The 17,500-nt window shown below is 30.5% G+C and overlaps 1 protein-coding gene and 3 non-coding genes across 4 annotated transcripts in view; 3 read left to right on the top strand and 1 right to left on the bottom strand.

The window, feature by feature from the left end:
- LOC137620639 (centromere protein F-like) overlaps window positions 1-17,500 on the top strand; it is a 265,316-nt gene that overhangs the window by 31,617 nt on the left and 216,199 nt on the right. The window lies entirely within an intron of this gene.
- On the top strand, window positions 859-932 carry TRNAN-GUU (transfer RNA asparagine (anticodon GUU)). Its single transcript has one exon. It is a non-coding gene; the product is annotated as a tRNA-Asn (tRNA).
- TRNAN-GUU (transfer RNA asparagine (anticodon GUU)) lies at window positions 4,192-4,265 on the top strand. The gene has a single exon. It is a non-coding gene; the product is annotated as a tRNA-Asn (tRNA).
- On the bottom strand, window positions 7,502-7,575 carry TRNAN-GUU (transfer RNA asparagine (anticodon GUU)). Its single transcript has one exon. It is a non-coding gene; the product is annotated as a tRNA-Asn (tRNA).

The following is a 17,500-nucleotide window of genomic DNA, read 5'->3' as shown; positions in this document are numbered from 1 at the left end:
TACATCTTATTTTCTTGAGGTAATAATTGTACATCTGATTTTCTTGGGGTAATAATTGTACATCTGATTTTCTTGAGGTAATAATTGTCCATCTGATTTTCTTGAGGTAATAATTGTACATCTGATTTTCTTGAGGTAATAATTGTCCATCTGATTTTCTTGAGGTAATAATTGTACATCTGATTTTCTTGAGGTAATAATTGTCCATCTGATTTTCTTGAGGTAATAATTGTACATCTGATTTTCTTGAGGTAATAATTGTCCATCTGATTTTCTTGAGGTAATAATTGTACATTGATTTTCTTGAGGTAATAATTGTCCATCTGATTTTCTTGAGGTAATAATTGTACATCTGATTTTCTTGAGGTAATAATTGTACATCTGATTTTCTTGAAGTAATAATTGTCCATCTGATTTTCTTGAGGTAATAATTGTCCATCTGATTTTCTTGAGGTAATAATTGTACATCTGATTTTCTTGAGGTAATAATTGTACATTTGTATTTGGTAACGTCACGGTTATTCCAAAGGTTTAAAAATAATTGAGACAAACAGCGAAATGTGAAGGCAATGCTATGTATTTGCTATCGCCAGTTTGCGTATAGAAAACGGGATATGATTCAAACCTCTAGCGTGTAACGCTGATTGACCTGGAAAGACCTTATTTGGGGTAAATATTGCATCGTCCAATGACCTGGATGACCTCATTTAAGGTCAATATTTTATCGCCAAATGACCTTCACAGACCTCATTTTGGGTCAATATTGTATCTTCGAGTGACATGGAAGATGTCATATGAGGTCAGTATTGTATCGCTAAAATTACCTAGAAATACCTCGTTATTGGTCATTGTTTACATGCCTCCGTGGCACAATTGGTTAGCGCGTTCGGCTGTTAACCGAAAGGTTGGTGGTTCGAGCCCACCCGGGGGCGATTAATTTTGATTATGTCGCGATTTGAATACCATGAAAAAATTTTCATTACATGACGTGTTTTACTTTTGAAAGAATAAACTACTTTCTATCAAGAATCGAAATAAATCCACAATAGTGAATCAGTAAGGTCAACTTTGTTAGGTTTAAAGCACCTTATCATGAGTTTATTATTTTTTACTACGCATGTGTCATGTGGATGTCATTGGCAAATTGAATAATTTCATCATATTGATAATTTTTTTTTAACGAGAAGCACTTTAGATATCAATATACTGTAATCATGTAATTTACAATGGTTATATTAATTTCAAGTTTATGTTGCAATTTCCGTTGCCTTGAAAGAGAACGTATGTTGCAACACAGCATTTATTATTATTTATCACTGATATTCCAGAAGGCCATATTGCTTTGTGTTACTCAGCATTATTTTATAATTTGTATTTCAGCAGAATATACTGTTACGTATCATTCAGTGTTACTTCAATATGCATATTTTTAAGTAGCTTATGTTCCTACATGGCGCTCAGAGTACTTTCATCATAAAGAGTTTAGTAACCCACAATGCCTTATTCTTTAAGAATAGTTGTATATATTATTATTTTTTTAACTAGGACCTAACCAAACCTGGGTAAACATGAATGGTCTCTAGTTTTAAACTTACGGCTTGATCACCGGTATTAGTTTTTTATAGCTTTTATACAGTAAACTTAATTCCGACTAGCAACCCCAGACACTATATCACTTTCTCTCTTTTCAGGAACTCATATTTCTATTCTCTTGATATTTGATATTCCGGGTTTTTTTTCTTTTTTTGCCATTTCTATATGTATTTTGATGTATATCAATAAACTTAGCGTTGTGATGGCTAAACTGATTTTATTTATAGAAAAAGAAACCGTTCTGCATTGTTTTGCATTGCAAATGCAGAGGAAACCCTCTGAAATAGAGTAGATGCCAGAAATCACTAGATTTTTAGATACTCCGTCAGGAATTAGTTAACGCAATCAACTGTATTAGTAAGAAAAAATACATTGATTTCTGATCTTGGTAATGAAATATAAAAATAAGGTAATTGATTCTTTGTTATTTCGGTAAAGAACAGGGAAGATCATTGGATTCTCGTCTTCAAGAAGATGTTATTCGCAACATAACGTGTGGCATTACTGGGCACGAACCTGTTCTGCAGGGTTAATACCTACTCAGGCGGTGTGTGTGTGTGGGGTGGGGGTGGGGGTGGGGGTGGGGCGGGGTGTGGGGGGGGGGCGCTTGGTATGACCTGATTCCCGTGTTGCTTGTAGGGGAAGGGGGGTTTCGCACAAGGTATTTGATGAATTGTGGATCATTCAGTCCAGTTATGCTTTAATTTATTTAAGATTTTTATCTTCAGTACCTAATGATTTATATCCTCTACTTACTGATTTATATCCTCTACTTAATGATTTATATCATAAATATATACTGATTTATATCCTCTACTTAATGATTTATATCATAAATATATACTGATTTATATCCTCTACTTAATGATTTATATCATAAATATATACTGATTTATATCCTCTACTTAATGATTTATATCATAAATATATACTGATTTATTTCCTCTACTTAATGATTTATATCATAAATATATACTGATTTATTTCCTCTACTTAATGATTTATATCATAAATATATACTGATTTATATCCTCAATACTTGATACTTTATAGCCTCGTTACTTAATGATTTATATCCTTAGTACTTAATGATTTATATCTTCAGGACTTACGATTTATATCCTCAACACTTGATGATTTATAGCCTCGTTACTTACTGATTTGTATTCTCAGGACTTACTGATTTATATATTTAATAATTACATATTTATATCTTCAATACTTAATGATTTATATCATCAGTACTTAAGGATTTATATCCTCAATATTCGATTATTTATATCCTCAATATCTACGGAAATTCACTGAACTTGCTTTGCTATCAATTGGCAAAGTTGCTGTTGCCTTTTCAAAGTTAATTCAAACAAATATTGGTTTAGCTTTAGTGAGACAACAGTTATATGTATAAATTACTCTCTCTCTCTCTCTCTCTCTCTCTCTCTCTCTCTCTCTCTCTCTCTCTCTCTCTCTCTCTCTCTCTCTCTCTCTCTCTCTAAGTAATAACTGCACTAGCATTTAAGGTTTCCTGGTCGGTGTTCCGAGAGCGGTATATTACTTTCGGAACTCCAAACTTCTTCGTAAAAGTTTTGCTCCATTTTGAATAGTAATGCATTCCGTTCTGGCTTTTATTTTTAAGTATTGCAGGCCCGGCTTTATGATATATATATATATATATATATATATATATATATATATATATATATATATATATATATATATATATATATATATATATATGTGTGTGTGTGTGTGTGTGTGTGTGTGTATATGTATATGTATCTCTCTCTCTCTCTCTCTCTCTCTCTCTCTCTCTCTCTCTCTCTCTCTCTCTCTCTCTATATATATATATATATATATATATATATATATATATATATATATATATATATATATATATATATATACACACACATACATACGCACATACACACATTCATACATACATATATATCCATATATATCTAAATATATGGGTATACATACTGTATACACGTACATGTATGTATCTATGTATTTACATCAGCACATATAAGTGATTCAATATTAAGTTTATTTTTTTACTATAAACATATATTACTTCCTTTTTACTCTGACCTACCTGTTTACAAGAAAGAAAACTGCCAGCACTTCTTTATATAGAGAGAGGTGAATACGATAACAGGATTATCAACACCAACATTAATAGTAAAAGTAAAACGTTTCTTCATCATAAGATAATAACATGAGTAATGAGATGATCTACCGAGAAGAAAGGTGAATCGTTCTTATTTACATAATATATAAGTATGCAGTATGATGTATCATATACAATATTTCTTAGGAAAAAAGTACGTTGCTTACTTTCTTGACCTGTTCCTGTTGAGATAGGCTGTTTATTTGTTTATTTATTTTTACTAAAGTAAGTTGATGGATATTTTTTAATCATTTGCGCCTAAGCTAAAAGAAATCAACTTTACCTTGAGAATCTGAAGGATAAAAGTCTTGACATTGCTTATATTAGTAGTTAAATTCCAATAGAAAACGGGCATTCGTAAAATCACCTAAGCGACGTTGGGAATGCTAAGGTAGAAATATTTTAGTTGCATCTTTATATAACATGCCTCCGTGGCACAATTGGTTAGCGCGTTCGGCTGTTAACCGAAAGGTTGGTGGTTCGAGCCCACCCGGGGGCGAATTGTTTTGAATAAATAATTAAAATTAAATCCAATTCGTACGTAAAATCTATTAAGATATAATCAGTGATTAAGTAAAACACTTCAAGAATGCAGGGGTTGATGCTTTAGTATACTAAGTTCAAGTATTACTCACAGTTATTTAGCTTAGCAAGATATTTTTTTAATAATACTTCTACCCATCACAATTACTTACTAGCAATCTTGATATTGGGAACTGTTCAGTTGCCTGGAGATTTCCCTGTCAGAATAAAGCCAAGAAGTCAGAGGTTAATTGTACTTAATTTCATCTATGAAATTAACATGTGTGGTGTTAATCTTATTTTACCCGAGGAAGTAATATGTTGTTAATATCATAATCCAGAGAAATGAGTTCTAGGTAAAAAAATAATTTCTTTAAAAGACTGCAAAACTCCTCCAAATAGCTCATCTCCCAAAAAGTTACTTTCCAATCTCTCCCAAATTTATTTTTATAACCTTCATCATCATCATCATCATCATCTCCTCTTACGCCTATTAACGCAAAGGGCCTCTGTTAGATTTCGCCAGTCATCTCTATCTTGAGCTTTTAATTCAATACTTCTCCCTTCATCGTCTCCTACTCCACGCTTTATAACCAACAGGTACTTTTCAAGGAGGAGTGTCAAAGCTGAGTATTATACAAAAAAAAAAAAAAAAAATCACACGTGTATTGAAAATCTAATGCATAACTAAGTTTAGAAACTAAACATCATCGCTTCACAAAATAGGCGGGTGTCTATTTACTCTTCTTGTTTTACCATTTATTATTTATGAAAATAATTAATTCAAATACATGGTGAAAAGTTTGATAACGGTGAAGGGATAGCAAAGCGTGATAATTACAGGAGGTCTGGTAAAGTAAAAGAAAACGAGAGAGGATAGGTTAATCAGTGGAGTGCAAGATGTGGAAATTGAGAAGGGGGGGGGGGGGTTAGCAGTGAGGTAAGCTTACTATGCGGCAATGATGATGTTGCAGAATTGTTAAAACCTACAAAACTTTATAAATAAGATGCAAGAGAAGTTGTTAAAAATTGAATGTAACTAGCATTATATGTGAAAGTGAAAACTGTATGCTACTGATGAGATGTTTGTACTGGATGTGTACCAACCATCTTTGACAGTATGAAAGTACATTTGCTTAGGCTAGCCACTTGTGATTCTACTTTGGAAGTTGTTTGGCTTGTAAGGAACCGTTGGAAGGATAAATCGGTACAAATGCTACTACTACTACTAGTACCAGTTAGTCCTTGTCCAGGTATGCAAGCTGTGCTGTCTGTGTAGGAGGTAACTATAGTCAATTGCTTTTAGCGATGCAGATTTGCACCGACTCGCAGCGGTGCCTTTTTAGCTCGGAAAAGTTTCCTGATCGCTGATTGGTTGGACGAGATAATTCTAACCAATCAGCGATCAGGAAACCTTTCCGAGCTAAAAGGGCACCGCTGCGAGTCGGTGCAAATCTACCTCGATAAAAGAAATGGACTATAGTGATAAGAAATATTCTGCAGATTGCAGTGCTTTGCACCTATTACACTTCTAGTAGTGTGCCCACAATCACATTGCTGTGGAGAGAGCAAAAAGAAACCTGGAACCTGGAACCTCTAGTTTTTCATCTAGTCTGCACTAGATAATGATATTGATTTGTCCGTGCCATTGATTTTTGCATACGAAAAACAGCTGTGGTGTACGACACTTAGAGACAAATGGAAATCAAAAGTAAGTCGAAGAGGAGAATATAATAGCAGCCTCTTAGTGTAATGTTCTAGAAACATCTGAACTTAGCTAGGAATGTCTTGTACAGTAATTGCTATTTTTGCCGTTTTATTTCCGCGTAAATAAGGATTTTGATTTAGAAGGAATATACGAATTCCATCTGAAGTTTATTCCAATTCCAATTGATTTGTTTTATAATTTATTAGTTTCATAGAAATAGAAATTGTGTAGTTATTTTCATAGAAATAGAAATTGTGTAGTTATTTTCATAGAAATAGAAATTGTGTAGTTATTTTCATAGAAATAGAAATTGTGTAGTTATTTTCATAGAAATAGAAATTGTGTATAAGTTAATTATTCATTTTCAGTTGTTACATTTGGTTGATGATTTATGGGATTGTTAAACAGATAAACTTTCATGAAGAGGTCTTAACTGTATGCAAAAATTATAACAATATAATCCATGTTATTGCGTAGTCCTTTATAATAGGCAAAAATGTAGTCCTTTCGTGATAAGTGTAGTTCTTGCAATAAGCAGAGAAGCAAATAGACGAGCAGACAGGAAGGAACTATTTGACCAGAAAAACTAAATTCTATTTTTAGATAACTCTGACTTTACTTTTTGAGTCATTTATTTTCTTTTCCTTTTTATGTCTTGCTAATGAGAACAAATATTCAATAAACTTTCTAACAACACTTTATTATCTGAGTATTTTACGCAAAGCCATTCATAAAAATGCTAAAGATGGAAAGTATTCATTATAGACGAGTATAGGAGAAATTCAAAGAAATTGGAAAAATTAGGTTTTTACCTTAAAACCCGACTTTTTACACGATCAAAATTTTACGTAATAAGTATTTCACTAATTTTTACAAGAGAGGTACACATTTCAGACTTTATTCACAGTAAGAAATTAACGGTGTAAAAAAAAAGATATATACAGTGTTATTTATTCATCAAGGACTGCTTGTCTATACACGTGGTATTCAAAACGTTATTGAGAGATTCCAGTTTAATCTTTCGAACAAGGGACCAACACGACCTTTTAACTTTCTATTTTTAGATGGATTTGAATCCGGTTGCAAGAACGTCCGGAATCGGGATTTTTTTTTTTTTTTTTTTTTTTTTTTTTTTTTTTTTTTTTTTTTTTTTTTTTTTTTTTTTTTGTGAATGCTCGGACAGAATTAAAGATGTTTTAATTAATGGTCAAACTGATTTAGGACTGTGGACACTTTGGATTTCCATAAATAGATTCACATATTACGAGAGGAGGCCCTTACTCCTGCTGACAAAGGTTTTTTATTTTTATTTTTTTTTAATAATTGAAAGGTGTGCTGCCTACCTTTTTGTTTTTTCTAATATTTTTCAGCTTCTTTTCTAACATTTTTATTGTGGGTGAAACGCTTCTGTGCTTCGGATCCTACCTAAGATAGCTTTTACATTTGCGAACTTTTCTTTCCCAGAAAAATATTTTTGGTACAGTGGGATTCCTATAAAAAATATTCGCCCCCGGGTGGGCTCGAACCACCAACCTTTCGGTTAACAGCCGAACGCGCTAACCAATTGTGCCACGGAGGCATGAAACAAATTGCAACAGATCTAACTTTAGTAGCGTATTACCCATCCGTAAAAACTGAGCCGTCTGTAATTACCCCGTTTTCTGTTGCCTCTTACCTCAGTACACCAAGGTCAAATGAGTACACCTGCTGCAAAGGTTCATGTCGACTGGAGTTAAAGTCTAGAGATAATTATACTATCTCCACACACTGTTCTGAATTGTGTGCTTTTATACAGAAATAAACATTATCAGGAACACTGAGAAAATCAATAAAATCGATTTTTTTATTTACCCGTTCTTGATGTACCTTAGCGCTGCGTGATAACTTCGTGGATGTGAAATGATACTGTAACTAAAATATTATTAACGTCCTGTAGAATATTGAAATGGTCATAATACACACACACACACACACACACACACACACACACACACACACATATATATATATATATATATATATATATATATATATATATATATATATATGTGTGTGTGTGTGTGTGTGTGTGTATATATATATATATATAATGTATATATATATATATATATATATATATATATATATATATATATATATATATATGTGTGTGTGTGTGTGTGTGTGTATACATATACATATGTACAGTATATATATATATATATATATATATATATATATATATATATATATATATATATATATATATATATAAATTAATCTAGTTGAAATGATTACCCAACATATTTGAATCAGAATATATAAGTTAACTCTACCCATAGATGATAATAAAGAAAACGCTATCGATAAAGTTAAGGTCGTAGAAAATAGGAAAAATCGATAAGAGATTCCTAACTTTTTGTGACGAAGCCAATAGTTCATTCAGAACTTATAATAGTAAGATATAATTGCTTACATTTTTGAGAAAATGCTACGGAATTGGATCAATAACAAAAAAAAAAAAAAAGGGAACATTGTCATTATGTCTTTTCCAATGTTATTTGTTAGTTTATATATATATATATATATATATATATATATATATATATATATATATATATATATATATATATATATATATATTGCCTTTCATTCTAATTGCAATTCCTATCATTTTCGTTCATGAAAGGGTTAAACAAATTGACTTAATTGTTTTTTTTTTCTTTTCTCAGGTTTTTTATTTGCTTTTCATCTATATATTTATTTATTTACCTTTTTTTAAATCTTAATTTATCTCATTCTCGTATCCGAAAGGGTTAAGCAAAATTATTTTAATTTCTTCTTTGTTCTTTGTTCTTTTCTCAGGTTATTTATTTATTTTCTCATCTATATGTTTATTTAATTACTTTTCTCTCCTTCCAATTTCTCTCATTCTCGTTTCCAAAAGAGTTAAACAAATTGACTTGAATTTCTTCTTTTTTCTTTTCTCAGGTTATTTATTTATTTTTTCATCTATGTATTTATTTAATTACTTTTCTCTCCTTCCAATTTCTCTCATTCTCGTTTCCAAAAGAGTTAAACAAATTGATTGGAATTTCTTCTTTTTTTCTTTTCTCAGGTTATTTATTTATTTTTTCATCTATATATTTATATATTTACCTTTTTCTCCTTCCTATTTCTCTCATTATTGTTTCCAAAAGGGTTAAATAAATTGATTAGAATTTCCTCTTTTTTCTTTTCTCAGGTTATTTATTTATTTTTCCATCTATATATTTATATATTTACCTTTTTCTCCCAATTTCTCTCATTCTCGTTTCCGAAAGGGTTAAACAAATTTATTTAAATTTCTTCTTTTTTCTTATATCAGGGTATTTATATATTTTTTCATCTATATATTTATTTATTACCTTTCTCTCCTTCCAATTTCTCTCATTCTCGTTTCCGAAAGGGTCAAACAAATTGCCTTGAATTTCCATCGGAGGCGAATTCTTTCTTTCAAAGTCATTTTCTGGATATAATTGGGATAATCTGCAAGATTATGTTGTAATTAGCCTGCCAAGTAATGGGCGCCCCATTTGCCATAATTGCCCATTAAGGGCGGCCATTATCGCATCTTTCCGATTTTGTCCAGCCAAGCTGAGCTCAAGAGGCTCTTTTGAGTTTTTTTTTTTTTTTTTTTTTTTTTTTTTTTTTTTTTTTTTTTTTTTTTTTTTTTCTTCGAAACTCCTCTTGTTAATTAACTAGATTTTTTTTTCTCTTTTCTCCATATTTCTTTTGTTGTGGTTACGACGCCTAATTTTGCTGCCTGTGCCAGTTTTTTTTTTGGTAGGTTCAATCTACTTTTAGGAGTATTATTCTGAGTTAATTATTCCTTGTTATATATGTATGTATGTATATATATATATATATATATATATATATATATATATATATATATATATATATATATATATATATATATACGTACTAACCCGAGTGGTTGTCACTCTATAAATGTATATACTAAATATGTTTGTTTACAATATAAATATATATATATATATATATATATATATATATATATATACATGTATGTATATATACATATATATATATATATATATATATATATATATATATATATATATATATATATAGATAGATAGATAGATACACACACACACACACACACACACACACATATATATATATATATATATATATATATATATATATATATATATATATATATATATATATATATATATATATATATATATATATATATAGTGTAATGTGTGCATTTATAAATTGCAAGAAAAGTGATTGAAATACGTCATTTTTTTTTATAAGTGCATACTCTATTCAGGAAATGGTCACCATCACACTGGATTGTCTTGTAATCACTTCAATTTCTGATGTGTTTTTTTTTTTTTTTTTTTTTTTTTTTCATTCTTAATTTTATATTACATTCTCAGCTCTCCCTTTTTGTGAAGTATTTATTTAAACTGAGATAACCACTTGTCACTTCCCTCTCTTCTGTCTCATTTATTCAACAAATCTTCAAAACAGTTCACACAGTTTACAAAGAGCTGGTGTACTCTTAGACAGCATATTTCAACAAACTCACTTCATTTACCCAGAGAAAAAAAAGAAAAAAAATATCCTAGTTTGCAGACTAAATCTATTAAAATGCTCACTCCATACATACACAAAAAGAATGCATTCTTTGCAGACAACATCTATTAAAATACTCACTCCATACACGCATAAGAGTGCATTTTTGTAGACAGCTTATATTATTATACCCGCTCAATACACAAAAAACTGCATTCTTGCAGACAGCATCTTTTAAAATACTACATATGCAAGACAGAACATTCTCTTCGGACAGCATCCTTCGGTTACTTATAAACTCTTTCCTCTGCCTTACTATTTCCTGTAGATTTCTTTTTTCTCCCGATTTTACCAAATGTCGTGGCTGAAATAACACCAATATTTCCTTCAAATCTCACCTTTTCCCTCTTACTTTTTATAATAGTGTCCTATTCTTCCTCTTGTTTATCTACAAGGTCATTTATTCTGCCCCATAGCTACATTTCACATAGCACCCTTTTTCATCTCCTAATTCTCTCCTTACATTATCACTTTTTTTTTTCTGTCTACCAATAGCTGCAATCAGTATCACAGTTTTATTCCATTTTCTTTCTACCAATTGCTGTAATTAATATCACAGTTTTATTCCATTTCCTGTCTACCAATACCTGTAATTATTGATTCTTGACTTCGTGTTTGGTTTTCAGGAATTATCGCCCAATCTTCAAACTTCAGAATATTTAAGCCCCTGCCATATTTCAAGTTATTTATAGTTATATATTATTTCACACTTTCATCATTATAAAAGCTCTACCCCCTCTCTCACTGCTTTATGTACTTCATCGCATTGTTTTGTCTACTCCATACCTTTGTTTCATCTAATCCATCTCATTGTTCTATCTACTCCCTCGAATTGTTTTATGTAATCCCTCTCAATATTCTATCTACTCCCTCTCACGATTTTACCTACTCCCTCTCACTATTCTATCTACTCCCTCTCACGATTTTACCTACTCCCTATCACTATTCTATCTACTCCCTCTCACTATTCTATCTACTCCCTCTCACTGTTTTATCCATCTTGCTTTTTCATCTACTCTGTGATAAAAGTTAATCTGATCATCATCCTTCATTTACTGAAATGGCAGTTGTTTTTATGATAGCCGATTATGGACTTGAATCTGATTGCCTTGTGATCAGGATTTCACTCTAGAGATTTATTTCAGTTGATCGGATTATATAAATCTGGTGTCTGTTCACTACTGTGAAGTTTATTTCATTTTACTTTATTATTGGATTTAAAAGAGATATTTTATCTTTATCTGAATTTTGTGATCTCTTAAAATTAATTGTTACAAAATATATTCACTGCTGGGAAGTTTATTTAATTTTACTTTCTTATTGGATTTAATGTGTTTTAATGAGATATTTTATCTTGTTTATCTGAATTTTGTGATCTCTTAAAATTAATTGTTACAAAATATATCTTTAATTCTATATTCCATTTTATTTTTTTCTTCCATTTCCTATAAAAAACATTTTCAAGTTTTTTTTTTCCTTTTTTTATGCTTTGTGACTTTTTGTTTATTTCTATCTTTAAAAAATCATGTTTTTAAAAGTCTTTCATTACAGCTTGTTTCTGATTGTTTTTTCTTTTGAGCATTTTATTTATTTTCTTTTTTTTATTAGTCCATCTTTGAAAATAGATAACTCATTTTGGACCTTCCTTTCGCCTTCTATCTGAAAATCTAATTTTATATTTTATATAATTTTTCTAATAGTTAGAACTGATTTTGATTTAATTTTGTACGTGTTTATTCATTTATTTATTTCCCTCTTCTTCATAATTTACTCCTGTTAACATTGCAAATCGGGCATTACTTAAAGTAATCCATAATAAATAGTCTGTCTCTCAGGGGATATTTTAAAAAGGTTTTTCTTTATAAAATACGCTACTTTGTTACCTCACATTGTAAGTATATCGGATAAAGATTATCCATGATCACGTTATAAATATTTGCTTATTTTGATAAGAAAGAAACCCAGTAAATGTCATAGTGTTTCTCCCGGGTCATTTTATTGCATGCGAATTTTTTTTTTTTTTTTATCAAAATTGTCACACGCTTTTGCCCAACATTTTGAGTTTGTTGTTTTTCAAAGCAGGTTATAATATCGATATTCAATTATTTTGGTACGAAAGAAGTTAATAAAAGTGCTAGTGTTCCTCCCTGGTCATTTTATTTCATGCTTTTTTTTTTTTTTTTTTTTTTTTTTTATCAAAATTGTAACACGTTTTTGCCCAACATTTTGAGTTTGTTGTTCTCCAAATAGGTTATAGTATCGATATTCACTTATTTTGGTACGAAAGAAGCTAATAAATTTGCTAGTGTTCCTCCCTGGTCATTTTATTTCATGCTATTTTTTTTTTTTTTATCAAAATTGTCACACATTTTTGCACAACATTTTGAGTTTGTTGTTCTTCAAAACAGGCTATAGTATCGATATTCACTTATTTTGATACGAAAGAACCCAGTAAATGTGCTAGTGTTCCTCCCTGGTAATTTTATTTCATGCTATTTTTTTTCTTTTTATCAAAATTGTCACACATTTTTGCCCAACATTTTGAGTTTGTTGTTCTTCAAAACAGGTTATAGTATCGATATTCACTTATTTTGGCACGAAAGAAGCTAATAAACTTTCTAGAGTTTTTTACCGGGTCATAATAATGATAATGATAATGATAATAATAGTAATAAAAAGAAATAAACAATAGGGGTCAGCTCATACTGGAAGTAGTTAGTTAGGTTGCTTTTCAGCAAGGGAGAAGTTATGTTGAGTATTCATGTTTTATTTTGAGAATTATAACATTGGGATCCTTGTTCATCACTGTCTTATCAAGTACTTTCCAATTTTGAAAGTAGCTTGTGCCATGTATTAATTTATATTTAGCAATTGTACCCTACAATGCCAAAACTTGTTTATTGTTGATCTAATGTATGTTTGCATACAGTATAACATGTATGGTTTTCATACTTGATCCTTACAAATCATTAATGATTTGAAACCTACGTAATTCATATAAAGTAATTCTTTGTTATTGCTAATGTAGAGGATGTTTTCAATTGTTTAACTTCATATTAGAAAAAAAGAAATGTGAAAAAATTATCCTTCTTTTAAGAAAGAATTATCCTTCTTTTAAGAAAGAATTATCCTTCTTTTAAGAAAGAATTATCTTCTTTTAAGAAAGAATTTTCCTTCTTTTAAGAAAGAATTATCCTTCTTTTAAGAAAGAATTATCTTCTTTTAATATAGATTTATCCTTCTTTTAAGAAAGAATTATCCTTCTTTTAAGAAATAATTGTCCTTCTTTTAAGAAAGACTTATCCTTCTTTTAAGAAAGAATTATCCTTCTTTTAAGAAAGAATTATCCTTCTTTTTAGAAAGAATTATCTTCTTTTAAGAAAGAATTATCCTTTTAAGAAAGAATTGTCCTTCTTTTAACTGTTGAATTAAAATAAATATAAACAAAACTAATACATTATTATCCATGATTAGCCTGAATCCATCCTTATCTTAAGAAATCCAGCTTTTCTACCTGTAATTCTTGAATATTTTCTTTGAAACACTAACCCTTTTAGATATATTTACCAAACTTTTATATATATGCAACGCAAGTGTCATTGTTGACACTACGGTCTCTTAAAGCAACATGTCACAGGAATATTGGATTTCAGCTGTGATCATTCCTCTCCAGCGCCTATATGAAATGATCCATTATTATTATTATTATTATTACTATCCAAGCTACAACCCTAGTTGGAAAAGCAAGATGCTATAAGCCCAGGGGCTCCAACAGGGAAAAATAGCCCAGTGAGATAAGGAAATAAGGAAATAAATAAATGAAGAGAACAAATTAACAATAAATCATTCTAAAATAAGTAACAACGTCAAAACAGACATGTCATCTATAAACTATTAACAACATCAAAAACAAATATGTCATAGATAAACTATAAAAAGACTCATTTTGTCCCTTTATGCAGACCAGACCCGAGAAAAGGAGAAGGGGAAATTGAAAGGAAATAGATTGAGTCATAATCCCTTGTACCTTTAACTTTATAAATGATAGAGTATTTTAACTATCAGGGATGGATTAAAGTGAAATAGAGCGTGAGGCATAATCCCTTATACCCTTAACTTTATAAATGAAAGAGTATCTTAATTATCAGGGGAAAATTAAAATGAAATAGAGAGTGAGTCACAGTCCCTTATACCTTTAACCTTATAAATGGTAGAGTATTTTAATTATATGGGAAAAATGAAAAGGAAATAGAGTGAGGTATAATCCTTTATACCTTTAACTTTATAAATGATATAGTATTTTAATTACCAGGGACAATTAAAATGAAAACAGACTGTGAGAACTTGGCGCTGGGGGAATCGGTAACTAGCAATTCGAGTATTTTTCATTTCAGTGGAGTAGATACCAGAATAGGTGATGCAACGGTTATGCATTGTGCCATTCTTAATATTTAACACAGAGCGAAGAAAAGATTAAATTTACGTTGGGTTACTAAAGTATTGGGGATATTTTATGTATCGTTAAGGCAAAAACGTATCATGAAGGCAAAATATCGCATGTAAAAGTATCATTTTCCTTTTAGACTAAATCATACAGCATTACGCATCGTTAACATCAAGACAAGAAATTACCTTATATGGTGAAAGCTAAAGACAAATAGCTTTCATTAGTCTTAAAGATTTGCAACACAAGACATAAAATGTCTTTTGTGGTACTGGATTTGACACACTGTCCAATTGAGAATGGAATCATTTTGACAGATGTTATTGACAGCAAGCAGAGCAATGAATGACTCAATCTTTCTCTTTTCTGTTTTCCTGAAGTTGAGGTTAATAGTTTAGCTTTTTAGTCGCATAGATTTTATGCTTATAGAGGCGTACACTCGACCCAAATGGTATTTTTCCTTTGTGTGTTGTTTTTATAAAGACTTTTTTTCTTTTCTTTTGAAGGGGGGGGGGGGGCAAGAAAAGGAGCTTTTTGTACTTGTTGCAGAACTGGTAATGTTATTCCATTAGGTAAAGGTGTTTGTGGTCATTTTAGCTCGTTTCCAGAACACCGATATTATCTTTAAAAAAAAAAAAAAAATAGTGTCTTTTAGCAAATTGTCTAATTAGGTATGTTGAAGGTGATACTCTGTTCCCTAGTTTGCAGTTTGCTTTTGTAAAGGCCTTAAAGCATATGATGCCCTTCATACAATTTCCAATGGCATACAGAAACCACTTGATTGTGGGTAGGAAGTTGTTGAATAATTATTGTGGTTGTCGTTATTTTCAACTTCATCCGGACATTTTCATCATCTCAACGTATCACGAAGTAATATTAATTCAGTCCGCACGAAAATGGCGTCACAAAACCGAAGGTCATCTGTGCTAATGCAATGTACTTTTTATTTGGGCCCCTTTCGTCGTCTCCGTGAAACTCTGAAGAAGGAAATGCATTAAGCTTAAGCTCAGGCTTTGAGATGACAACTTTAATGGAAGTGATGTTCAAAGTTGGGAAACTTTAATGTTGTGGATTATTTTTTAAGGCGGTCATTATCCTGCTGGAATTTATTTATTTTTTTTTTTTACTTTTAAATCCGTAACTTTTCTTTATGATATTGCGATTATCATTATTTTTGGTTCTGATTATTACATGTTCTGTTTATTGTTATGTTTATTTTTTATATTGTGTGAGCAGTAATAGCATCCTGCTTTTCCAACTACGGTTGTAGCTTAGCAAGTAATAATAATAATAATAATAATAATAATAATAATAATAATAATAATAATAATAATAATAATAATAATAATAATAATAATAATATTATTTTATGATTAGCTGTTGTGTGAGTAGTAATACTCATCATCATCATCTCCTCCTGCGCCTATTGACGCAAAGGGCCTCGGTTAGATTTTACCAGTGTTTCCATCTTGAGCTTTTAAACCAATACTTCTCCATTCATTTTCTCCTACATCTTGCTTCTTGGGCCTCAGCCATGTAGGCCTGGGTCTTCCAACTCCTCTAGTGCCTTGTGAAGCCCAGTTGAAAGTTTGGTAAACTAATCTCTCTCAGGGAGTGCGAAGAGCATGCCCAAACCATCTCCATCTATACCCCTCATCATGATCTCATCCACATATGGCACTCGGGTAATTTCTCTTATAATTTCATTTCTAGTCCTGTCCTGCCACTTAACTCCCAATATTCTTCAGAGGGCTTTGTTCTCAAATCTACAAAATATGTTGGATATTGTTTCATTGTCATACCACGACTCATGTCCATGCAGTAAAACCGATCTCACCAAACTGATATATAACCTGACTATTATATGTAATTTCAGGTGATTTGATTTCCAAATTTTATTCAACCTAGCCATTGTCTGATTTGCTTTTCTCAATTTTCCATTAAACTCAAATTCCAAAGATCCTGTATTAGAGATCATAGCACTTATTATTATTATTACTATTATTATTATTATTATTATTATTATTATTATTATTATTATTATTATTATTATCGTTTTTGTTGTTGTTATGTTAATTTTTGTTATTATGATGAGCTGATATGTGATTAGTATAATTACTCAATATCATTATTATTATTATTATTATTGTTATTGTTATGTTAATTTTCTTTATTATGATTAGCTAATGTGTGAGTAATAATAGTACTCATTATTATTATTAATATTATTATTATTATTGTTGATGTTGTTGTTGTTCTTGTTGTTCTCGTAATCTGTAAATGCGTGTCGCTATCGCCAATCAGTAGATGGCCGTCCATTATCAAAATTAGATATCGAAAAGAATCACTACAGCAAATTCGATTAAGTATCGGCTTGACCGGCTCATTGAGCAAATTTTCCTTATTTGCTTTTTTTCATTCTTAC

Source organism: Palaemon carinicauda, chromosome 27 (assembly GCF_036898095.1).
Source record: "Palaemon carinicauda isolate YSFRI2023 chromosome 27, ASM3689809v2, whole genome shotgun sequence".
NCBI classification, from domain to species: domain Eukaryota; kingdom Metazoa; phylum Arthropoda; class Malacostraca; order Decapoda; family Palaemonidae; genus Palaemon; species Palaemon carinicauda.
This window is presented reverse-complemented; position numbering and strand designations above follow the sequence as displayed.